Genomic DNA, 22,087 nt, shown 5'->3' with positions numbered 1-22,087 from the left:
TAATGCCTCGTTTTTATTTTGATCCATCGTAATTTGATGAGAAAATTGGGGAAAACATGTACCAGCCTAATGTTTCTTTAATGTAGCGTGTTGAAAACATAGGTCGGGATTTCAGAATCTGTCAGGAATGTTTTGAAATTATGAAATATAGGGATGTTTTAGGACAAAGTTTATACAGTCGTATAAAAGAAAATCTTTTTTGTAAGCTTGCAATATTCCTTGAAATGTTCTTTAAAAAATTAATCTCTCCCTGGTGGGATTATATTTTGTCTTGAAAAATTGCCTTCAGTTTTCTCTAAGGAACCATTTGCAAATCTTTTGGAAAAAAACAGAAGTTTAATGATTGAATAGTTGATTTACATTACAAGCACACGACATTGGTATCATAATTCTTGATGTATCTTCTTAATACTGTATGACTTTGCGGCTTCCCATTTGTCTAAAACAGTTACATTTTCACCGCAAAACTTAAAGTTTTTTTGACATAATCTTATTAATTTAATCTATAGTTGCTATTTTCTTTGAATTTATAGACAATCATTCATAATAATTCTGGTTGACATTTGAAAGATTCTGCAAAGAAGTAAAAATTTACATACATCTGATGTCATAGATCTGTTAGCAGATAACCTTAAAGCAGGTTTTTTTAAACAAATTAATATTCAGTATAATAGCAAGAGAAACGAAAGACTCTCTCTTTGATTGCATGTTAAAAATTATTTTTTTCACAGAAACCTTATTCAGTCAAACTCAAGCTTATAATGATGAAAAGGTCAAAGTAGTCAGTAAAAATCACCATCTGTTACAATGTTTCCATCTTAAAAATAAAAGAGATACTTTGGAACTTGGCAAATGTGGGACTTTAAACATCTAATCATGGGATACTGTCAGACAAATATTACAGTTACTACTTGGCAAATGTACTGGTACTTGATAATAAGTGCAACATTCAGGATGATCATTTTTTTGTGAATGGACTGTGCAGTGTGAACCTAAAATGGTAAAATTTGTAAAATTGTAAAATATTACCAAGTCGCAAAATTAACCACTTCATAATACAGTATTTGATTATTTATACATGAAATTAATGTATTTATCTCTTACAATATATTTAAAAAATAATCTGCTTTTAAAATGAAACAATATTATGACATACACTTAACAAATCTTATAAGTGTGCACGTATAAAAATCAAATTTTCTCAGATACTAATAAACATAGGTCTCTGAAATTTTAACCAAGTATAGTACAGATATGTGCAATGATGGGTATCGATTTTTATGTCAGGGCAATTCGTACTTACTGAGAAATAGCGATGTGTGCAATTTTGCGCGAAAACCGAATTTCACATTTCTGTAAAATGTGTATTTATATTGGGTGCAAAAAGGTCTAAATCTCTTGATTTCACTAAAACACAAACATAAAACATAGGATCACCGATAGGGTATAATACTACAATGAATTCCAGGGCATTATGTCACTGTGATTTTAATATTTGCTTTATTGAATTTCAGTAAAGACTGGTTTATGTCGATCTCCGTAACGCGTTGTACCCAGTTGCTAAAAGCAATGCAAACACGATATTTTCATTAATATGAAAGTACCAAGAAAGTTTGTTTTTAGTTTTAAAGTAAAATCTTAGTCAATATGTTTATTTGAGAAAATATTATGCAAATTTATTTTCAAAATGGGCGCCTGAAATGCAAATTCCCTTGCGTAAAACTTCTAGACGGCCATTTTTCTTTCAATTGCAAAAAGTCTGCAATAAATTTATGTTTTTTGGATGTCTTTATTTTAATAGAATCCTTGATGGTCAAGAATAACTTCATTTAGCGCCAACCTGTCACCCTCACGCGCACTTTGTTGTTTATGTCATGTCACGGATGAACGCACACAAAAAAAATTACCGTTATTTCTGAATATAGCATTGTAAAAATAAACCATTCAAACGATGAATTCCAAAACTTGGGTAAAAAATGTCAAGTAATAAAAAAGTTATTCACATTTAAAAACTGCACAGTTATAAGTTTTGTTAAGTGTACACATTAATCATGAATGGATCATTATATAGCCTATATTATTTTATCAACCATCAGAATAGTTAACTTTAACAACAACCAGTTTGCTGTAATGGGCAAAATTAGATTGATTTATCTTGAATAGGATCAGTGTCTATTCTAGGATTCAAAAAACAGGGGGGATTTTTCTTGAAAAGAGAGAATTTCTTACATTTGTTGATCGTTTTCCTTCTTTCTTTCATATTATGTAAAATTTTCCCCCTGCTTCTGGAAATATAGGGAGGTATTCTCAAAAATATGAGCGAATCCCCCAATTGCCCCCTCCTAGAATAGACGCTGTATGATTTTGGTAATATTGTTGATATGCTAATTGTGAATGAAACATGTCATCTAAAGGTAATCTTTGTTTTAAAGATGAATGTCATTAAAGTGCCTTTTTCTGTTTTCACCTCCAGTTTGAATTTCATTTTTATAAACTTAAAAGTATCACCGCACATACAACTATTTGAGAGTTAACTTATTTTAAAATCAATTTATTCATATCAAAACTCTAAGTAAACATATCAAAATTTTATTCCTGTCAATGCGAGGCATTTCCTTGTATGAAATAATCAACTTATTTTTATTATGCAGGATTACTGTTAATTAATGGCATTTCAATGAATTAAGGCAAATGGCCCCCGAGGATACACATTATTTATTTGCATGTCGTTTAAATCCCGTATTTTTTTTCTTTTTACCACAATGAAGAGTGACATATTACGTTTGATGTGTTTACGTTAGTTGACATCGCTTGATTAGATTGACGTAATAACGTGTTGTAAGTAATTAACCCAGTAATTGGGTCATCATTACCTTACACATTGACAGAAATATGTCACACTTATCGAGTAGTCACTTCAAAATGCTTTCTTGCTTTATTACGCGTAATATTTGTTAATAATTGATAATTACATAATATTTTGATAGGACGTATGAATTTATAGAAACACCATGATTTTATTGACATGCAGTTGACAATGCTGGACTCGTTAATGCATTTTTGATATGAAAAAAATAAATGAATTACAAAATAGCCCGTTATATTACATGAATGATAGGCTTCAATATTGACATGTATTATACATGGGGAAAGTTAATGAGACAAGTCAGTCAAAGCAAATAAAAATTTTAAAAAATATCAAAAGATTTAGATATTAGTATAACACTAAGTCTTGTTTTTTTTAACGCTAAGTCTTGTTTTAACACTACTAGTCTTGTAAACACCAAGTTTTATTTTACAATAACATATCAAACAGTTTATAATGTGAAATCATATTTAATTTAGTCACTCAACTCCTGACTGGCAGTTGCAAAGTCATTTGTACTGTTTTTATGTCATACCATGCTAAATATATTAAATGGACTTGTCCATCTTTCAATCTGGACTAAACCATTCATCATTTTGAGGAAAAATTTAAAAAAATGAATGTAGAATCGTGTGGTCACCATGATAAATTGGTACAGATTTTCCTGCTGATCTTGATCTGCATTGGTTGTATTGGAACTAAGTATCAGTTGTCACTTCTGATTCTGTCTTCCTGAGCTAGCTAACTGAATGTTAGTGGTTCTTCTCAGGTGCCCATTTGTGTCAAGAGGACTTTCTCCACCAGTAAAGCAATGCCAGAAAACAATTTGTTAATGCAAATATTTTTTTCTTTTTCAAAATTCATACACAGGTGATCCCTAATAAGTCTGTGTATAGTCATATTGTATAGTCACAAAATACTAGTCTAGGTATAATAATTGTGACATTAAATTGCTAAGTGATTGTATAATATACATTTTGTATTTTTGCATTATCATAAACTTCTTAGGTTATATCATTTTTATTACCAAATAGGTATTTTAAGTAGATTTTTTTTCCAATAGAAAAGAGATAAATTATTTCTTTGATTGTGCTGTGATATTTCATTATTTTTATGTCATTTTTTTTATGATAATTGACTGATCAATAGACAACATTTTCATGAACCTGTTGTATGAGTTGTCACAAAAAAGGCCAGGCTAGATATTAAACATCATTACATCAAAGTTACTAAACAATTTTGTTAAGTTAATGAGCCCTATACTGAAAATGGCCCAATCTTCATCAAACTTGGTCTTTTTTATTATTTACCTTTGAAGAAAAGCCCTTTTGCAGTTTGTAAATAATGAACTTACGGTACACTTTCTTTTGTATAATAGGGCATTTTATGAAATTTGTTTCTTTAAATGGTATATCATATCATAATATTTGCATTCATGCATTTTTAGATGATTATCTGGGCCAACTTTGAAATATGAAATTAAATCTTTATTAATGTTATTAAAATACTTTAAATTGAATAACACACCCTGTGAAAGTTAACAAAAAAAAATTGTAAGAAAAAGCAAGGGACAAAGAAGAACATTATAATTATCTTATTTAGATATCACTGTCTGGACCTTATACAAGGTAAAATTTAGGATTGACTCTTTTAGACTTGATGTACTGGGATATTTTTACACCCAGACATTTTCATTCTTAAAATTTCTTGCAGGGGAAAATGTCTGCCCCTTCCAAAATAGACGAGGGATCAAATGTCTGCCTTGACAGAGAAGCAGGGAAAATGTTGTATTTTCCTTTAGACTTATGTAACAAGTTTTCTTAATGTTTTGCAAGATTTATGGTGTGAATATTGATACTGGTACATGACTATTAAAACCTACCTAATTTTGTAGAAATTGTGCAAAGAAAGACATTTTCAAAATGATATACACAAAGCTAAAAATTGTCAAAGTGTTATACCTAATTCAGCCCTTATTTGGAAACTGGCAGAGAAAAAAAGGAAGGGTTTTACTTTGAAAATGTGAAATTGTTAATACAGCCAATGCACTCATTAGAAATGCTGAGTTGAGAAAATTTTGTAGAAAATTATATATAATATAATAATATTGCATGCTTCTATTATAGATATAAATCTATGCAAAAATTTATTATATTGTTAAAATTTTTGAAGGAAAAAAAAATTTGAGAATGTAAAACTCGGGTATGTGAAATATGTATATATTTTGAAAAGAAAACATGTTAATGTGATGACTTTATATGGGAGGCTGAATTGTTGTCTTTATGTTACTATAAGGACAAGATAACCTTGTAATGTTATAATGGTTGAATAATAAGCTTGTTATCAAGTTTTATATATTTAGCAAAAACTGTGTAGTATTACAACAAGATAAGCGTGTTATTTTCCCATCCCTTATGTCTTATGTTGCATGAAATTATCTATAATGTTCTACAGATAAAATACCGATGTAAGTTTTATTTTATGATTATTGTTCGACTGGGTGGGACATAGTCACGTTTTACTTAATTTAGCAAAAAAAATCTTTTTAAGGATACAAAGGATTGATAAATTTCTATGATGTACTTTTGCAATGGTGCATTAATGTTCAATTCTAGAATTTTCAGAAACAAAATTTAAGCAGTCGTATAGACTGTATTAAAAAAGTTCTATTATGACCTGATTTCATATTGCGACATAATGCATGTTATATAAAATTTTGTCTAGCAACCGGCATTCAAAGACTAAGTACTGAGTTGTTTTTTTCTTCAACATTTCAGTAAGGGTTTATGGTATTAAAATCTCTGTTTCGATTGGCTTAGGTCAGGCGATGCTCACGTAGAAATGGTGAAATCTTTTTAATTGTCTTTGTCGCGTCCAAAAAACATGAAAATCTGAGAGAAAAAGCCAACCTGAAATAAACATTTTTTTGCTATTGCCTTAATGCAATTTCATCTTCACTTTATGATAATTTGGTTATAATAAAATGGGAGGTGATACAGTCATTGTACTGAATTATGAAATGATGCAAAAAATGAAATTATGTGCAAAATTGTTGCAACTGTTTAGCCACGTAGAACAAAATGTCACAGTTTTGCATCAAGGCCTTCGATATATGAGGTATCAACTTTAAGAGAATATTATATCAGACTGTCTCTTTATGTTGAATGTATAAAACTGGTTGAATAAACTGATAAATTACCATGCTGTGTTAAGCATTTGATCTTTTTATTTTCCAGCATATGTTATTAATTATTTTCGCAAAGTTGTTTTATAAAAATTAATGCATAAAATATTTTACTTTCCCACCCATGATCAAAAATAGCATGAACAAGTCTCGCCTTCATTTGAGGTATTTATTCTATATCAATTTGCTCAATTTTGTCTTATTCTGAATAAAATCAAATGTAAGTCATGACAAATACTGTTCCAATTCCCCTAACAATATTTCTGGAGATTCAAGAGTTCAGGTGTCCATCCATTCCTTATTTCATCCACAAGCAGAGACAAGGGAGGAACGTATCCACTTGGGCATTGAAGTATTGTTGTGTTACATATTGAGAGTTTACAACAAGTTTTGTTGCACCTAAGTACTGTTTTGGCTTATTAAATGTTATAGGATTTTGGGTATAGGCGAGTGGTCAGCCAGTACCATATCAGACTATAATCTAATGATCCCTTAGTAATGTGGGTTAAAACCCCATCAAACCATAGTTTCATTCAGCTAGAAAATTTTAATATACTCATTGGACAGATCTGGTTGCTTCCAGAAAAGGATTCTAGAGTGTCTATTCAAAATAGAACTAAAAAAAAATTCTGTGACATCATAAGCCAACAGTAAAATGTGCTGAATTTACAAGAACTTTAAATAGATGTATTAATCGTCTTATTAAGACAGACGAGCCATGTGGTTACACATGCTGTACATTTGTTCTTAAGATATAAACACTGTGAATGTGACTGTAAAAATAAAAGTTCAATGTTTTATTTTACTATGGTACTAATTTAAAAGGTGTTTGAACACAACATTATTTATAATTATTCCTTAATTAATTTCAGGGTCTGTCGCAGTAACATTTAAGTACTACAACCTTTTCTGACATGCCCATCTTGACTGATCCCATTGCAAGTTCAAGAGATATTGGATGGTTGAGTACCAGTACTGGCTTTTGATGCTGAGCACCAAGCAAGGTATTATGATTCAGTGGAGATCTTACTCACTTGCACAAGACATTAAATCTGAATCTCTATTCTGGGGATTTAACTCGCTCCAGTGTTGGAGCTGAGTACCTCTAGACACTTGCAAAAATCATGATCATGAAGTAGAAAAATATTGCTTTTTTCACTGATTCTTATATTTTTCATTCATGATCACATATATAAACTGGTGTGAAGAGGTGAATTGCATTTTGACAGTGGGAAAAGTCATGATTTTAACATTTAATCATCCAAGCGCCTTGTCTGGTATATACCGGAATACAGTATTTAGTCTATTGCTCCAACACTTTTATACCATCGAGAAAGTTGAACAACAAATATTATCATGGTAAATAAAAAAACTATTTATTTATATAAAAAACAATCAGATTTCTTGAAAGATTCTTTGGAGTATATCCAGAAACACTGTGGAGAATCCTTTCCATTTTTTATTTTCTTCTTCTTAATTTTCTCATTTCAAACACACCCCTGAGAAAGTATTATAATATACAGATACTGATAACCCCAATTATACCTCTACTATAAAGAATGAAATGTAATAAAACTGAATAAGATATTATCTCTATCAAAAATGGCACCGTTCCAACCCATTGTTTGTCATATACTTATCATACCTTTTGTATTTGAAAAGTTTGCTGACTGAAATTGATGAGTGATAAATTGCGGATTTATATAGATCTACTTTTACTCGCCCTTTTCATGATGAAAAATTCAATTATAATTTAAGCTTTGACATTTATCCCTTTCTCCAGTGTTACATTAATTTGTATGACGGACTTGACCAGATAAGTATCCCGTATTTAGAGGATTTCACTTTTTTTTCTTCATATATTGAAATGAATTTCATTATTTTGTCAAGATTCACATAATAATTCAATGGTTAAATTATTTCCAAGATCTATTATGTCCACCAGTAACTGCATTATTGTTATATGGCACACTGCACATAAATGCAGTTTAATTAACTGATGCAAATACAGTGCCTGCTATCTAATAAATCCACTTTTATTTAATGAGTTGAAATAATGTATTACAATATTAGGGGATAAATATTTCATGTAGTTTCATTTTGCATTGATAATGTGATTAGTGATTTATTGTCTATATGCTATAGTAATGTTTTTTAACAAATTTACTAGAACTGAAGTGATAAGCCTTTGTTCCCAGTATAGCTAGACTGATTTGCACAGGGTTATAAGCCTAATTGACCCCAGTATAGAGCCCGGCCGGCTTGCACAGGGTTATAAGCCTAATTGACCCCAGTATATAGCCAGGCCGGCTTGCACTAGGTGATTAAGCCTTTGCCTCCAGTTTAGAGCCAAGGACTGCGCTTCTGCACTAGGGGGAATAAGCCTTTGCCTCCAGTTAGAGGGCCAGACCCCGGCTTGCACTAGGTGATTTAAGCCTTTGCCTTCAGGGTTAGAGCCGACTGGCTTGCATGGGTTGAAAAAGCCTTTGCCCTCCAGTATTAGAGCCAGGAACGGCCTTTACCACTAGGTTGATTTTAAGCCCTTTCCCCAGTATAGAGTTAGGCTGGCTTGCACAGGGTGATACTTTGCCTTTTCCCCAGTATAAAGGCAGGCCAGTTTGCACTAGGTCACTGTGATAAGCCTTTTACCCCAAGTATAGAGCCAGGCTGGCTTGCATGGGGTGATAAGCCTTTTCCCCCAGTATAGAGCCAGGCCGGCTTAAACACGGTGATAAGCCTTTGCCCCCAGTATAGAGCCAGGCTGGCTTGCTCATGCAGAAACTGATAGCTGACTATCTTGGTATCATCAAAATAATTAAGTTCTAAAAAAGGAATAAGAAATTTAGCAATTTAAGGGGTTACCTATTTACAAGAGGCACTTTACAGTGTTTGCTTTCTTGGACAATCTAAAAGATTGTACAAAAAGTATATACACAACCTGTAAATGGCAATGACCAGACTGTGTCCTAGATTTTATTTTGTAAACTGATAGTTTAGCCCTGAAGCTTGAGATTGTATTACCTGTTAATTTGAATGCATGTTCCAAAATGGTGTTTTATTTACAAAATTACATGTCTGTGTTATATTTCATACAATGTTCTACAACCATAAAAGTTGACAAATGCTTGTCAATGGACCCCCAGGGAGAGTGGGTGTTGATTATCCCATTCTGAACCCAATTATCACCCAGGTGCTTGCTGGTACACTTGATTATGTAGGCATAGGTAAGTAATGTCTGTCAAGATTAGGAATGATATTCTATGCTTTTTACCCCAACTGGTCAAGAGCGTTGAACTGTTCATGGGAAATTGTTGATTATGTTACCAAAACTAATCCATGATAATGAAAAGGTTGTTGATAACATGGCCAAAAGGTTAGAAAAATAACCCAAAGTTCAGAATCTGCAATAAAAGATTTATTTGTTATTTTCTGCTGGCTAAGTTTTTATCTTGTTAGTACAGTGAAAGATGTTAAATTTCTTAGGTAAATAAATAAGTTATCTTTTACTGCTGAGTATAATATGTAGAAAACAGATATTGTTGTTATGTTTGTAAATTAAATATGGTAATCTTTTTCAGATGGTATAGATTTTACATAGAACAGATAACAACAGAGTTTAAATCCAGCCAGTCCTGCTGATTAGACAAATTAAAGACCTTTGCACTGGCTTGCTGGCAGTATTACCCAAGTTAATTAATTAATATTTGCAGGGTAGGTTAGTATTACAATATTATTATGTATTTAATAAACTTTAGAAATCAAGAGGTATTATTAATGTGGGTTGGTTTTTTTAATATATATTAACTGTATAAACTTTGATTTAAAAAGTCATCAAGTCTGTTGATAAAGATACCTGAGGACAAATCCTCAGGTGGGACTTATTTAGATCCTTCCTTAATGCAACTGGAGACAACAATCATCATAGAGTTTATCAGGTGTTAGTACATTTTGTAATCTACTTTTTCATAACTGACATCAGTTTTTTTAAGGTGGGTGGCTGGGTACATGTTGGGGAATGAACCATTGAGTTATGCGGAATGAACCATTGAGTTATGGGGAATTGACATTGAATAATGGGAATTGAACCATTGAGTTATGGGCAATGAGTATTGAGTTATAGAGAATGAACCATTTAGTTACGGGGAATGAACATTGAGATATGGGGATTAACTATTGAATTATACTGAATGAACCATTGAGTTATGCAGAATGAACCATTGAGTTATGGGGAATGAACCATTGAGTTATGGGGAATGAACATTGAGTTATGGGGAATAAACAATTGAGTTATGGGGAATGAACCATTGAGTTATGGGGAACGGACATTGAGTTCTGTGGAATGAACATTGAGTAATGGGAATTGAACCATTGAGTTATGGGGAATGTACATTGAGTTTGTGCAGAATGTACATTGATTTGTGGGGAATGAACGAACCAGTGAGTAATGCGGGATGAATATTGAGTTATGGGGAATGAACCGTTGAGTTATGAGGAATGATTGTTGAGTTATGGGGGAAAGAAACCCTTGAGTTATTTTCTGAATTTAAAAATTGAGTTATGGGGGGAAAGAAACCCTTGGGGTTATGCAAATAAACATTTTATTTTTTTGGGGAAAAGACATTGAGTTTTGCAGAATATACTTAATTTATAGGGGAAAGTTTTTATTTGAGTTTTTGGGGGTGGGAAACCCTTAGTTATGTGGGAAGGGGAAATTTTTGAGTTTTAGGGAAAAATACATTGATTTTGGGGAAGTACAAATTTTAGTTTTACCAAAAATTTAGTTATGTTTCAACTGCAGCCAAAATGAAAGTTTCTTTTTGATTTAAAAAAAAATTTTTTTAAAGTGCTTTAAAATCAAAGGAAAAAAATACATCTTTAACTATGGAAAATATAAATATCTCCTTTATTTTGGAAGCAGTTTCAATTTCTTTAAGGTTGAACTGGATTATAAAGTATATTTGTATTACAATTATACACATAAAAACATTTTTCTTGTTTTTAGGGCCAGCCCATTGTAATATGGATTTAGGTAGTGGTAAATATGTGGGGCTGAAATGAAATTAGCTTGTTGTCACTATTTAGGAGATAACATACAGGTCATTGTTTATCTTATTGTAAGATGACATAATTACATTCCAGCTGTAGATAGAGTAATTTCTTATCACACTTTATGTAGATATAATTCTAACAGTCCCATATCATAAAACTAAGGTGAAGTGGAGGGAAAAGAATGGTCAGTTTCAAACATTGGCTATTTAAACAAATTTTTATCTGAGCTTTCCTTTAAAATTTTTAGTTTTCACCTGACATACAATGAAAATATTTATTGTACATTGTTTTATAAAATTGTGATATTTTAAATTTCAAGATTTTTAAGTTTTTTTTGCTCACAAATTTTTTTAAAACAAAATCTGCATCTTTTCGCTATCTAAAATTTTTTTTTTTATTGTAGAAAAAAGCATTTTAAAATCTGGGTTTTTCATTGCTGAAGGCCCGAATTTTCCCCAAACTACTATTTTTTTAAAAAATACATCATCATTTTTTTGTTCCACCCAAAAAAAATTCAACAGCTTACCAAATCATTTAAATTTAAAAGGGCATTTTAAAACCCCCAAAAGATGGTTTTAAATTTCCACTGCTTGGAAAAAATTTCCTTTCCAAACATCATTTTCCCTCATACTATTCAAACATTTTTTTTATTGTCATTATCATCACCATCATCATTATCATCATCATTGTTATTATCACCACCATCATCAAAAGTTAAAAACTTTTAAATCTTTTTCTCCACATACATTGAATGACTCAGCTATATGTTTTACACATTTACTTAAACTTAAAAATATGTTTTCTATTCAAATTCTACATAATACCATCCTGACATTAGTTTGAGTCCTGGAAGTGGCATTTTAATTCTTGATGAAATGAAAAAAACAGACTATTTTCATGTATTTCTTTTTCCACCAAGTTTGTTTAGCCTTATTTTTGCTGGTATATTAATTGTCACTGAACTGTAAATGGCTACAAATGCAACATTTCAAATGTTGAGACATAGTTAGAACTAGTTTAACAAAAACTGGTCGCATTTTTTAATCAGATTTGAACTCTCGAAGACATTTGTCTATATAAAGTTCCATTATCTCCAAACTTAATGTGCGAATTTTGCAGTTGGTGGTGACGAATTCCACAAGAAAGACTTTGAACTTGACCCTGAAAGTGACCTTATAATTTAAAAGATAAGAATTAAGGTTACTATATGTTGAACTGCCAGTCTTAATTTTCTTACACTGTTTCCTTTAAGTAATTTCAAACATCATTATTTCAAATAGCCTTGTTTTTAATATCCAGGTCATATACTGTCAGTTTTAATTTTACAGACTGATGGATAGACAGAGGAAACTAGCACAACACATGAACAGATGGATGAATTTCTACTTTCTCATATATTTTTAACTCTTAACCACACTACATATTTTTAATGGACTAATTGTGCATCAGACAATCTTGATAAAACATTCATCAATCATTGTTTAAAGAAATTTGTAAGGGGAGCGGTGGCCTAGTGGTTAAGATGTCTGCCTCTCAACCTAGGGATCATGGGTTTGAGCCCTACTCAGTCACAACCATGTTCCTTCATATGATACCAGTTCTGGTTGGTTCCAGGAAGCGTACTCCAAAGTGCTTAATATAAGTTGCAACGACTTGTTTAGCAATGGAGTTTAAAACTGACTGAATAGTGAGCAGTGCAGACCATGATGTGGTCTGCACCGGTCATATGCGTATATTCAGTCACCACCCAGGCAAGTTTAAGGTTAAGGTTTATTGAAATGAAAAACAAAGTTTAACAAAAAAAAATTTAGTCAATTTAAAACATTTTAATTGAGATGTCACTTCCTTGTAATTGTCAACATAGGAGGTTGCATTTTTGGGTTGCTGCATGTGAAAGTTATATAATTAGGGTATAAGCAGTTATTAATTACCATTGATTAGTCATTTTTTGTAAGCAAGTAGTTTTATATACAAGTGGAAGGATTATAATCACATGACCTCGCCTGGCAATGAGGTTTTATCAAAGTGTGGGGTTTATTTCTCATATAGCACGCCTATATCACAAAATATGCCATCACTAAGCTTATCCTTTTGTTTATTTGATCAACATGCCAAATTACGTGGATCTCCAGATAACTTTGAAGTCAGAATGAAACGTTTCATTCATGATGAGTTTCAGTGAAGATTTATTAAAGAAACCTGACCGATAAAATGCTCCAAGACAAACTAGTATCTATGCCTGTTGCCAAAATTCTTGTTGGCAAAGAAAAGAGTTAGGCTCATTTTAGAACTATATATCACCTCAGTAGCCCATTATTAGGAGAAAATTGTTTGTGAATTTATATAATGGAGGCCTATTACCATACCAAACTTAAAGTGTGCTGATAATCTCGTATAAAAATGCTCCTGTGTAAATGTTCATGTGTAAATTACTGGATGATAAAATTGGAACAATTTTCAGTTTTTCCCTACATTCACATGCTGAATGTAGCCTGAAAGGATGAAATCAAATCTTGCCAAATTACTTTCTCATTATATTGCCAACTAAATACTCACTTTATTAATTATTTTTGCCATCTCAACAAATTTTTAAATGAAGTAAAAAGCTTCCATCTGTAGATTTACAGCATTTTTCCCTCCCCTTGTCATTTGTAAAAAAACAACATATTATTAAATGTTTTATTTGTTGAAATTACTGTAAAGATGCTTATCATTCTATTACAGTTTTGTATACATCTTAATTTCGCTTACAAAATGTGTCGATGATTTTTTTCAAAAATTAAAAACCATAAAATATGTATGAAAGCTTGAAAACGGCCTTAGCTAGGTCATCACATAGTTTGCTTTTGACTAGCAAACACAAAATCTATACTTTAATTTCTTTTAAACTTGTTGAAACAGAAGAATTCAAAGAAACAACACATTAACACTGGATTAATATGTACAATATTTTAATTATTTAAGATCTACCAGTTGATATTTTTAGTCAGAATTAATATATTTTAATTTGGGGATATATTGTTTTAAACTAAAATCTTGTTGAAATGTTTCCTTGTTAATGTGCAGAGGAGAAAATGAACTTTTATAAAGGTATGACACTAAAACAGCAAAGACTTTTCCATCAGCATTGAGTGACAGGTCAGTCTGCAGCCTGATCAGGATTTACGCTCTGTACCTTTTGGTGACCTGAGCTACCTGATGTTTATTGTTATATTCCTATATTTGATAACAGATTCTTTTAGAATATATGTTGGGATAATTCTTTTATCAGGAAATTCAGCTGAGTTAACTTAGATTCAGTCTTCATCATTACTGCATGAATTCTGAATTGTACAAATGTTCAACAAAAAAAATTGAGTTTATTCCATGGTTCTTTCATCATTATTTTCTTATAATGGCTAAATTGGTAACTTTTTCTCTGTTAGATTAGATGCCACACACCAAAGGTAATAAGAGAACAGCTGATTTGTGTCAAAATTTAGAAAATTACACCAGATCCCCACCAATATACAGGTAGTGATGAGTTTATCAATGAATTATCTATGTATTATCATGATAACAGCACTGTTATCATTTTATAAATAACAACCACAGACAGAAATGAGTGCATGTTAAGCTTCTCTCTGAAAAATTTATGGGGGAATATTTTTTTTGATGTCCTATTGTTGTATTTCTGGTAAAAGTCTGCCCTAATTGGTCTGATAAACCAAAGATTATTACCTTAATGGAGCAATTGTTCTGTCTCCCCTGGTGTTTACTAGCCTTTTAGGCAGTAATGTTAAAAGGTCAGATTATATAGATAAAGGTATATTGGTAGAGTATTTGAAAATTAAATTCTATGATAAGATGTAATGGATTTTATGGTTCCTTATCAACTTAATAGGGTTAATAAGGCCTCTTGTACAATAATTATCCGGGCTTCACAAAGATATAAATGTTTGTTCATATTCTATATTCTACCAGGGTAAGAAAGGCTTTGGCTGAATGTTCAGATAATTTTAACAACTGCTCAGTATATCAGACCAAAGTTTAATCCTTACATACTATGCTGAACTTGACTGGCTTTGAATATAAAGCTAAATATTCTATTATTATAATTAGGGATTTCAGTGTCACTATAATAAAACGAGCAGCCAACGCCATGGTTCCTATGAGTCTGGGCAGATTTGCACAGATGTACACTGGCTTGGTTCTATACAGGTTGCATAGACTTCAAATGCTCAAGATGTCAAAGGATATCTTAAGGTAGCATGCATCTAACAATTTGCTGCCACATTTTAAAAAGATCAGCCAATTTTGGGTACAATCATTAAGAATATATTTATACACTTTGTATTATCTGTCTTTATTCCAAATGATACTAATAAATCTAGCAATTTTGGAATCTGAGTCATGGGATTTTTCATTTTGTTCCTTGATGCTGTGTTTTATATTTGTAACCAATCGCACAATTAATTTTTACTGACCAATTAATTGTCCAGTTAATAAACCTTTGATTTTTAAACTGACATTTCACAGTAAAGTATCATGTTAATTCTGTGTTTTCATTTGCATTAAAGGTTATCAGGTTGTGGTATGAATGAGTAAATTGTAAGGTGTTGCTGCTTTTCAGGTGGGTTCCATAGCAGGACTTTGTCACTCTTTTTTTGAGTTACGTGCCCTTATTTGGTTTCAGACATAAAATCTTGCCCTTACTTTGTTTCAGGCATAAAACCTTGTCCTTATTTGGTTTCAGGCATAAAACCTTACCCTAATTTATTTTAAGACATAAAACCTTGTCCTTATTTGGTTTTAGATATATTAAACCTTGTCCTTATTTGGTTTTATATATAAAACCTTGCCCTTATTTGGTTTCAGACATAAAACCTTGTCCTTATTTGGTTTAAGACATAAAACCTTGTCCTTATTTGGTTTTAGATATAAAACCTTGCCCTTATTTGGTTTTAGATATAAAACCTTGCCCTTATTTGGTTTAAGACATAAAACCTTGTCCTTATTTGGTTTTAGATATAAAACCTTGTCCTTATTTGGTTTTAGACATAAAACCTTGTCCTTATTTGGTTTTAGATATAAAACCTTGCCCTTATTTGGTTTCAGGCATAAAACCCATGTGTGATGAGCCTGAGAGTATAGGAAATATTTCCTAGAAAATTATCTATCCTGTGTTTATGTCATCCCGACTCTTACATCAGCATGACCCAGCGAATTAATGTATGAGAAAGCTTTAATGTTATATCTTACAAATTAATAAATTTACTGAGATTTTTCTCTAGTAAAATGTTATAATTACTGTAATAAATCAATCCCAGTATGTTTATCTGTTTGTACCTCAATATGTTTTTTTACTATTTTTTTTTTTTACTATAGTTATCTAGGTCAATCGTTTCATATGTTTTACCTCAATTAATATACAAAGTGCTTTGTGTTACTTTAATAGAAATGAAAACAGCACCTGGGTCTTCCAGGCAATAATTGTTATTCCAACTATATATCATCATATTACTGCAGAGTATGTTGAAATTCTTCTGTAACTTGAGATAAATAATAGTATTCTTATACAGTGTCATTGAGTAGTACTAAAATTTGAGCGACGGACTTACCTGGCTTTATATTTTGAAACTTTTTTCTGTCACTTATTTTATATAGTGTTTCGAGATCAAAGTGTTAATATCATAGAATCATAAGGTAATTTTGAATTCCTATCAGTTTCAAGCAAATATTCCAGAAAATTTAAGACAAAAATGTGCCATTTTCAAGCACAGACACTCGGATTGTAGACACCGCCCTTTTCCGCCCCTGAATATTAAAAATTGAATCTAATATTTTTTGCTAGCACTAGTTTTAGTTTATTTTTAATGTTAATATGGCATTGTTAAATAAATTTAGCTTTGATGGTAAACAATTGTGGATCAAGAAGGGGAGTGACTCGCATAACCCCAAATTTCTGTGTTTGCAAGGTGCTGTATTGCTTTAATTAATTGCTTAGAAAATCCTGGATATTTAAAGTATTATATCAAGTGCTGAATGAACTATTAATAGTGCAGGCTGCAATAATATTATACAGAGAGCTAGGACAGTAACAGCCCCTTCAGTGCAGTCTGACCCTGCTCCTTTAGTTATGACTGTTCAGTTTTGTTGTTTTTATTTAAATGGAGAGTAAGCTTTGACATCATACAATTAAAATCTGTATCAAGGATTTATAATCTATAATGCAAGTTCACATTTTTGCGAGATTTTCCGAGACCAGGTTTGACACAAGAAATTTTACCAATACATGTATATATGTACGCTGCAATGTGATCTTAAATTTGTTGTGGTAATCAGAGAAGAAGTTGCAAAAATGTTTAAAAAAAAAAAGAAAATTCAAGAAGATGTAAATTATACTCTGTAATAGATGAAAATGTAAACAAATAAGGTTATGTAAAACAAGATGGCAGAAATTGATCAACTCCAAGGGCCAATGCCCTTTGCACAAAGGATTGTGGGTCAGGATTTGAAAATTGTCTATTTTTAGAGCTACTTATCCCTCTGTAATATAAGTCCTTATTTTGATCCTTAAAGCAGAATCAAACTCACACTTGACAGTTTGGAATTGAAAGGGCAGAAAAGTCATTGGCACAAACAAATTCAGTGAGGTGAAGGTAATTTACTTGCTATGACAGAATTATGATGAAATCATGTTGGTAATCTCCATTGCCATGTTGTTATATTGAACTGAATGTTGCAACATATTGAATGTTCTCCCTGTAACATTGAGATCTGACAGCTATATATTCGTAACAATAGGGCTTGCAATGTTTACAATAAAACAACTAGAGCAGACCATAAAAATATGTCAGCATGACATGAAACCCGCAACACGCTGCTACATCTGTTATTTTTGTTATTTTCATATTTGAAGTAAAATTTCAATACAGAATACAATTTAAGTTTCGCAAATTTTCATGTTTAAATGATAAACTCTGCTTAAGCCGTTACTAAGGGGTATGTGTGGCTGCTCACTGACAACTAACGGCTATGATGGACTTGATTAAAGTACTAAGTGCTCAATCCTATATGGTAATCATTACATTACAGTATTATTCTCGAAGATATCATAATTTGATAAAAAAAAATGGGCTTATTGTTATTTCTTAGAAATGATAAAATGGTGTTAAAATGGATATAAAAAAGTTTATGTTGATTTTTATGCCCCCGCCATGTAATGGCCGGGGCATATAGTGTTACCCTGTTCCGTCATTCCGTCCTTCCGTCCTTCTGTCATTCCATCATCATCAGTTTCCGTTCATTATCTTAAGAACGGTTGCACACATTCAACTCAAATTTGACATATGGATATGTCATGAGAAAATACAGGTCAAGTTCAAATTTGGTCATGGTTCGATGATTTTTGGCAGAGTTATGCCCCTTTTACTTTGAAAATAATATGAAATTTCAGTTTCCGTTCATTATCTCCCCAACGGTACAACACATTCAACTCAAACTTGACATATGGATGTGTCAAAGGAATGTGCAGGTCAAGTTCAAATTTGGTCATGGTTCAATGATTTTTGGCAGAGTAATGCCCCTTTCACTTTGAAGGTAATATGAAATTTTCAGTTTCTGTTTATTATCTCCCCAATGGTACAACACATTCAACTCAAATTTGACATATGGATATGTTTTTGGAATGCCCAGGCCAAGTTTGAGTTTGGTCATGGTTCAATGAATTTTGGCAGAGTAATGCCCCTTTCACTTTGAAAATAATATGAAATTTACAGTTTCTGTTCATTTTCTACCCAACAGTGTTACATATTCAACTTAAATTTGACATATGGATATGTCAAAGGAATGGGCAGGTCAAGTTGGAATTTGGTCATGGTTTGATGATTTTTTGGCAGAGTTATGTCCCTTTCACTTTGAAAATAATATAGATACATCTTAGGAATAAGCAGTTTAAGTTTGAATTTGGTTTTAGTTCAATGATTTAAGACAAACTTATCTTTCCTGAATGTTGGAAAAATTTTGAACTTTCACTTTCAGCACTCTTACTTTTGGCTACAAATATGCAATATGCTATTTTTAAAAGGTTTAGACTGAATAATTTCAGTGCCTTGAACATTGTATGAAAATGGTTTGTGTTAACATTGAAAAGTTTTAAGGGCTTTGAACTTAAAATGAAAAAAATAATTAAAGCACCATCTGAAATTTTGGCTGCATGCGGGGGCATCCGTGGCATGATGACACATTTCTAGTTTAAAAGTTACGAATACATTTTTAGTTTTAGAGTGAATTAAGTAAGTTTATTTAAAGTAATGTATGAAAACTTTGTTTCACAACCCAAGAATGTCATTAATTAAATACCAGACAGACTGTTTTGAAAGGAATTAACTGTAAGGCCAAATCTGACAGTTGTGACGTACTACTGGGATGAGAAAGTGTTTTGAGTCAATCTTGTATCTATCATTAAAGTAAACTTACACTGGTTGTTGACCTATTCTTCAAGTTATTGAAAATAATTAGATAACCACCAGCAACTCTGTCACTTTTTATTAATAAACTTTAAGCTTGCTGCACGTAACTGATTCTTCCAAAGCGACCGGTGCAGACGAAGATAACCAGTACAGACAAAGATAACTAGTACAGACAAAGATCAGCCTGCAGCCAGCTGATCATGGTCTGCACTGATAAATAGCTTTTTACTGTTTTGATCATTGCATGTTTTTTTTTTAAATGATCAATGATTTAGTTCTGATTAAGAAATAGACAGATCTATTTATTATCATGGTAGGAAATAAACTGTAAATGTTTATGTTTAAAGTTTAAAGATGGAAACACATTTTGTAAGTTATCAACAAACCAACCATATTTAAGACTACTGAATAAGCTACAAGTGGCCATGATTTTGTTGGGGAGAATTGTTATGTAACTAATACTACAGGATGTGGGCCCAAAGTGAGCATGGGAACAGGTATGGTACAGAGGGGCTCGAGCCCTCTGGTCATACAACAACTGGAATGGTGGAATGGACTACTGTCTTGGGTGTCTGAATTTACAGGCTCTCTTAAATGACTGTACAGTGACCTGAATAAGGTTCAAAATTAAATAAATCTTTGGAAATTTCATAACAGTAAATATAATTATACTCACTACTTCGGCTTCAAAATTAAAAGCCCCTCTTATGAGCATGACTATTGACATACTGTTTGAGATCCATACTCTTAGAGCCTGAAAGAATGGATGGACCTATATCAAGACAGAGACGTTTATAATAATTTCATTATTTTACACATGATTGTAAAAGATGATTTACAGTAGAATACAATTTTGCCATAGAGTTGTTTGGCAACATGGTTGATAGTTTCCACTATCACACATGTGAACACATCTGTTTCTGAACCCAGAACACTGCCTTTTATTTCCTGAAAGATAAGTTGCGTATTATCTTACGGTATTGTTTAGCTACAATTTATTTTACTAATGTTAAAAAAAAATGCGAAAATTTACCATAAATATACGTTTCAAATTGAAAGAAACCTAAATGTTACCATGAATAACAATCTAAACCGTTGTTTACTGTAGAGAGTGATAAAAGTGCAAATTTTTCCAAAGATACACTTAATAGAATTTGCACTCAAGGATATTATACTGGTATTAAGCGTCAGGGGACAAATTGAGTTTAGTGGTTTTAAGAACGATCAACGGCCACTGTTCTCCGTAATATCTCTCTGTACTACATCAACTCGCATTGATTTCCCACTATAAAAGGATATATCTGAAGAAAATGTTACGCAGGGAAACAATAGAATGTTTACCATATGCGATAATGAGAACAATCAGTACAAATCATTTAAATCCTTATTTGAATGTGGAAACATACGTTGCCCCGAGTTTTTGCCGTAGAAATTATGCAAATGCCTGGCTTGATACGGAACAGTTGTAAATGGGTTTTACGCATTTACTATTAAATGTAACATATGAATAATATGATGTCAGTAGTATGTAGTGTCATTGCTAAATCCAAGTATATTTCTCAGAATTTTCATTTTAATAATGACAAAGATCTGTGGTGAAATCTATTTACAGTAGTAATTAGATTGAAAGTTTAAGAAACTTAGAGCAATTCTGTAAGAATATTAGAAAATATAACGGCAAGAAATTGATTTACCTGATGAGGAGGAAGTAAATTTTAAACCTGGGAATTGTAAAGAAATACTTGATGAACTGTTCTTGATGAATTAAAAAACCCTAAGGTACTCCATTGCCATATTAACAGGTTATTTCAAAATGTTGCGATAAGCTAGAATCGACTTCTTTTTATGAAGACTGGTTTGAGATAACCTTGTATGGATTCAAATGCTTATTAGCATTATTAGTTTTGTTTTTATGAAAAAGATGTTCCTTATAAATCTGAAAATTCCTGTGTTTGTAGTCCATAGAAATAGAAAACCTGCAATGCCACTGTAAGATGTGGAGTATTTGATTAGTCCAGGTATGCTGGATTTTACACATGATTTTAGAATTTTAGAGATAATGAGACAAGTATGATCCCTGGTGCCCAGTCTCTGAATGACTGAAGTATTGCTTTGTATGAGAACTGGCAATACATTCACAGAAAATAGCAATACAAAATATATGTTAGTTGGCAGCAACATTATATGACTGCAATCTAAAAGACACATGAGAAAATAGAGTAGTGAAGTTGTTAGAATGTGTGGGCAAGTTTGCGGTCGGCAAATGCAATTTGGTATTATATTCAGTCAGATTTGTGCAATTCAAGATATTGGCATTTATTTGCTTAGTCTGTCAAGTTTTTTTTTTACTTGGAGAAAGAATCTTACCATATAAGGCAAAAGATCATTAAGGTAAAAACATAAGCAGACAGTCTCAGGTGTAGTCCGTGCATTGGTTATTAAAGAAATATTGTAGCTTCTCGGACAAAAATATTCTGAATTTCCTGGTTTAGTTGAGACAGCTTAAACACATAACAATACAAACATTGTCTGATT

General features: G+C 31.8%; 1 long non-coding RNA gene across 2 annotated transcripts in view; it reads left to right on the top strand.

Annotated features, from left to right (window-relative positions):
- Positions 1-6,770: 6,770 nt before the first annotated feature.
- LOC132753197 (uncharacterized) overlaps positions 6,771-22,087 on the top strand; it is a 46,980-nt gene continuing 31,663 nt past the window's right edge. The window contains exons 1-2 of one of the 2 annotated variants that reach the window (XR_009628921.1): positions 6,771-7,054; positions 9,629-9,761. This is a non-coding gene — a long non-coding RNA (uncharacterized LOC132753197). The remainder of the gene's footprint in view (positions 7,055-9,628; positions 9,762-22,087) is intronic. The other variant, XR_009628922.1, reaches the window with a different exon arrangement.

This window comes from Ruditapes philippinarum, unplaced genomic scaffold (genome assembly GCF_026571515.1).
Source record: "Ruditapes philippinarum isolate M1 unplaced genomic scaffold, ASM2657151v2 ctg1351_1_1_1_1, whole genome shotgun sequence".
Classification (NCBI taxonomy): domain Eukaryota; kingdom Metazoa; phylum Mollusca; class Bivalvia; order Venerida; family Veneridae; genus Ruditapes; species Ruditapes philippinarum.
The sequence above is the reverse complement of the archived record's forward strand: the minus strand, read 5'-3'. Positions and strand labels throughout refer to the sequence as shown.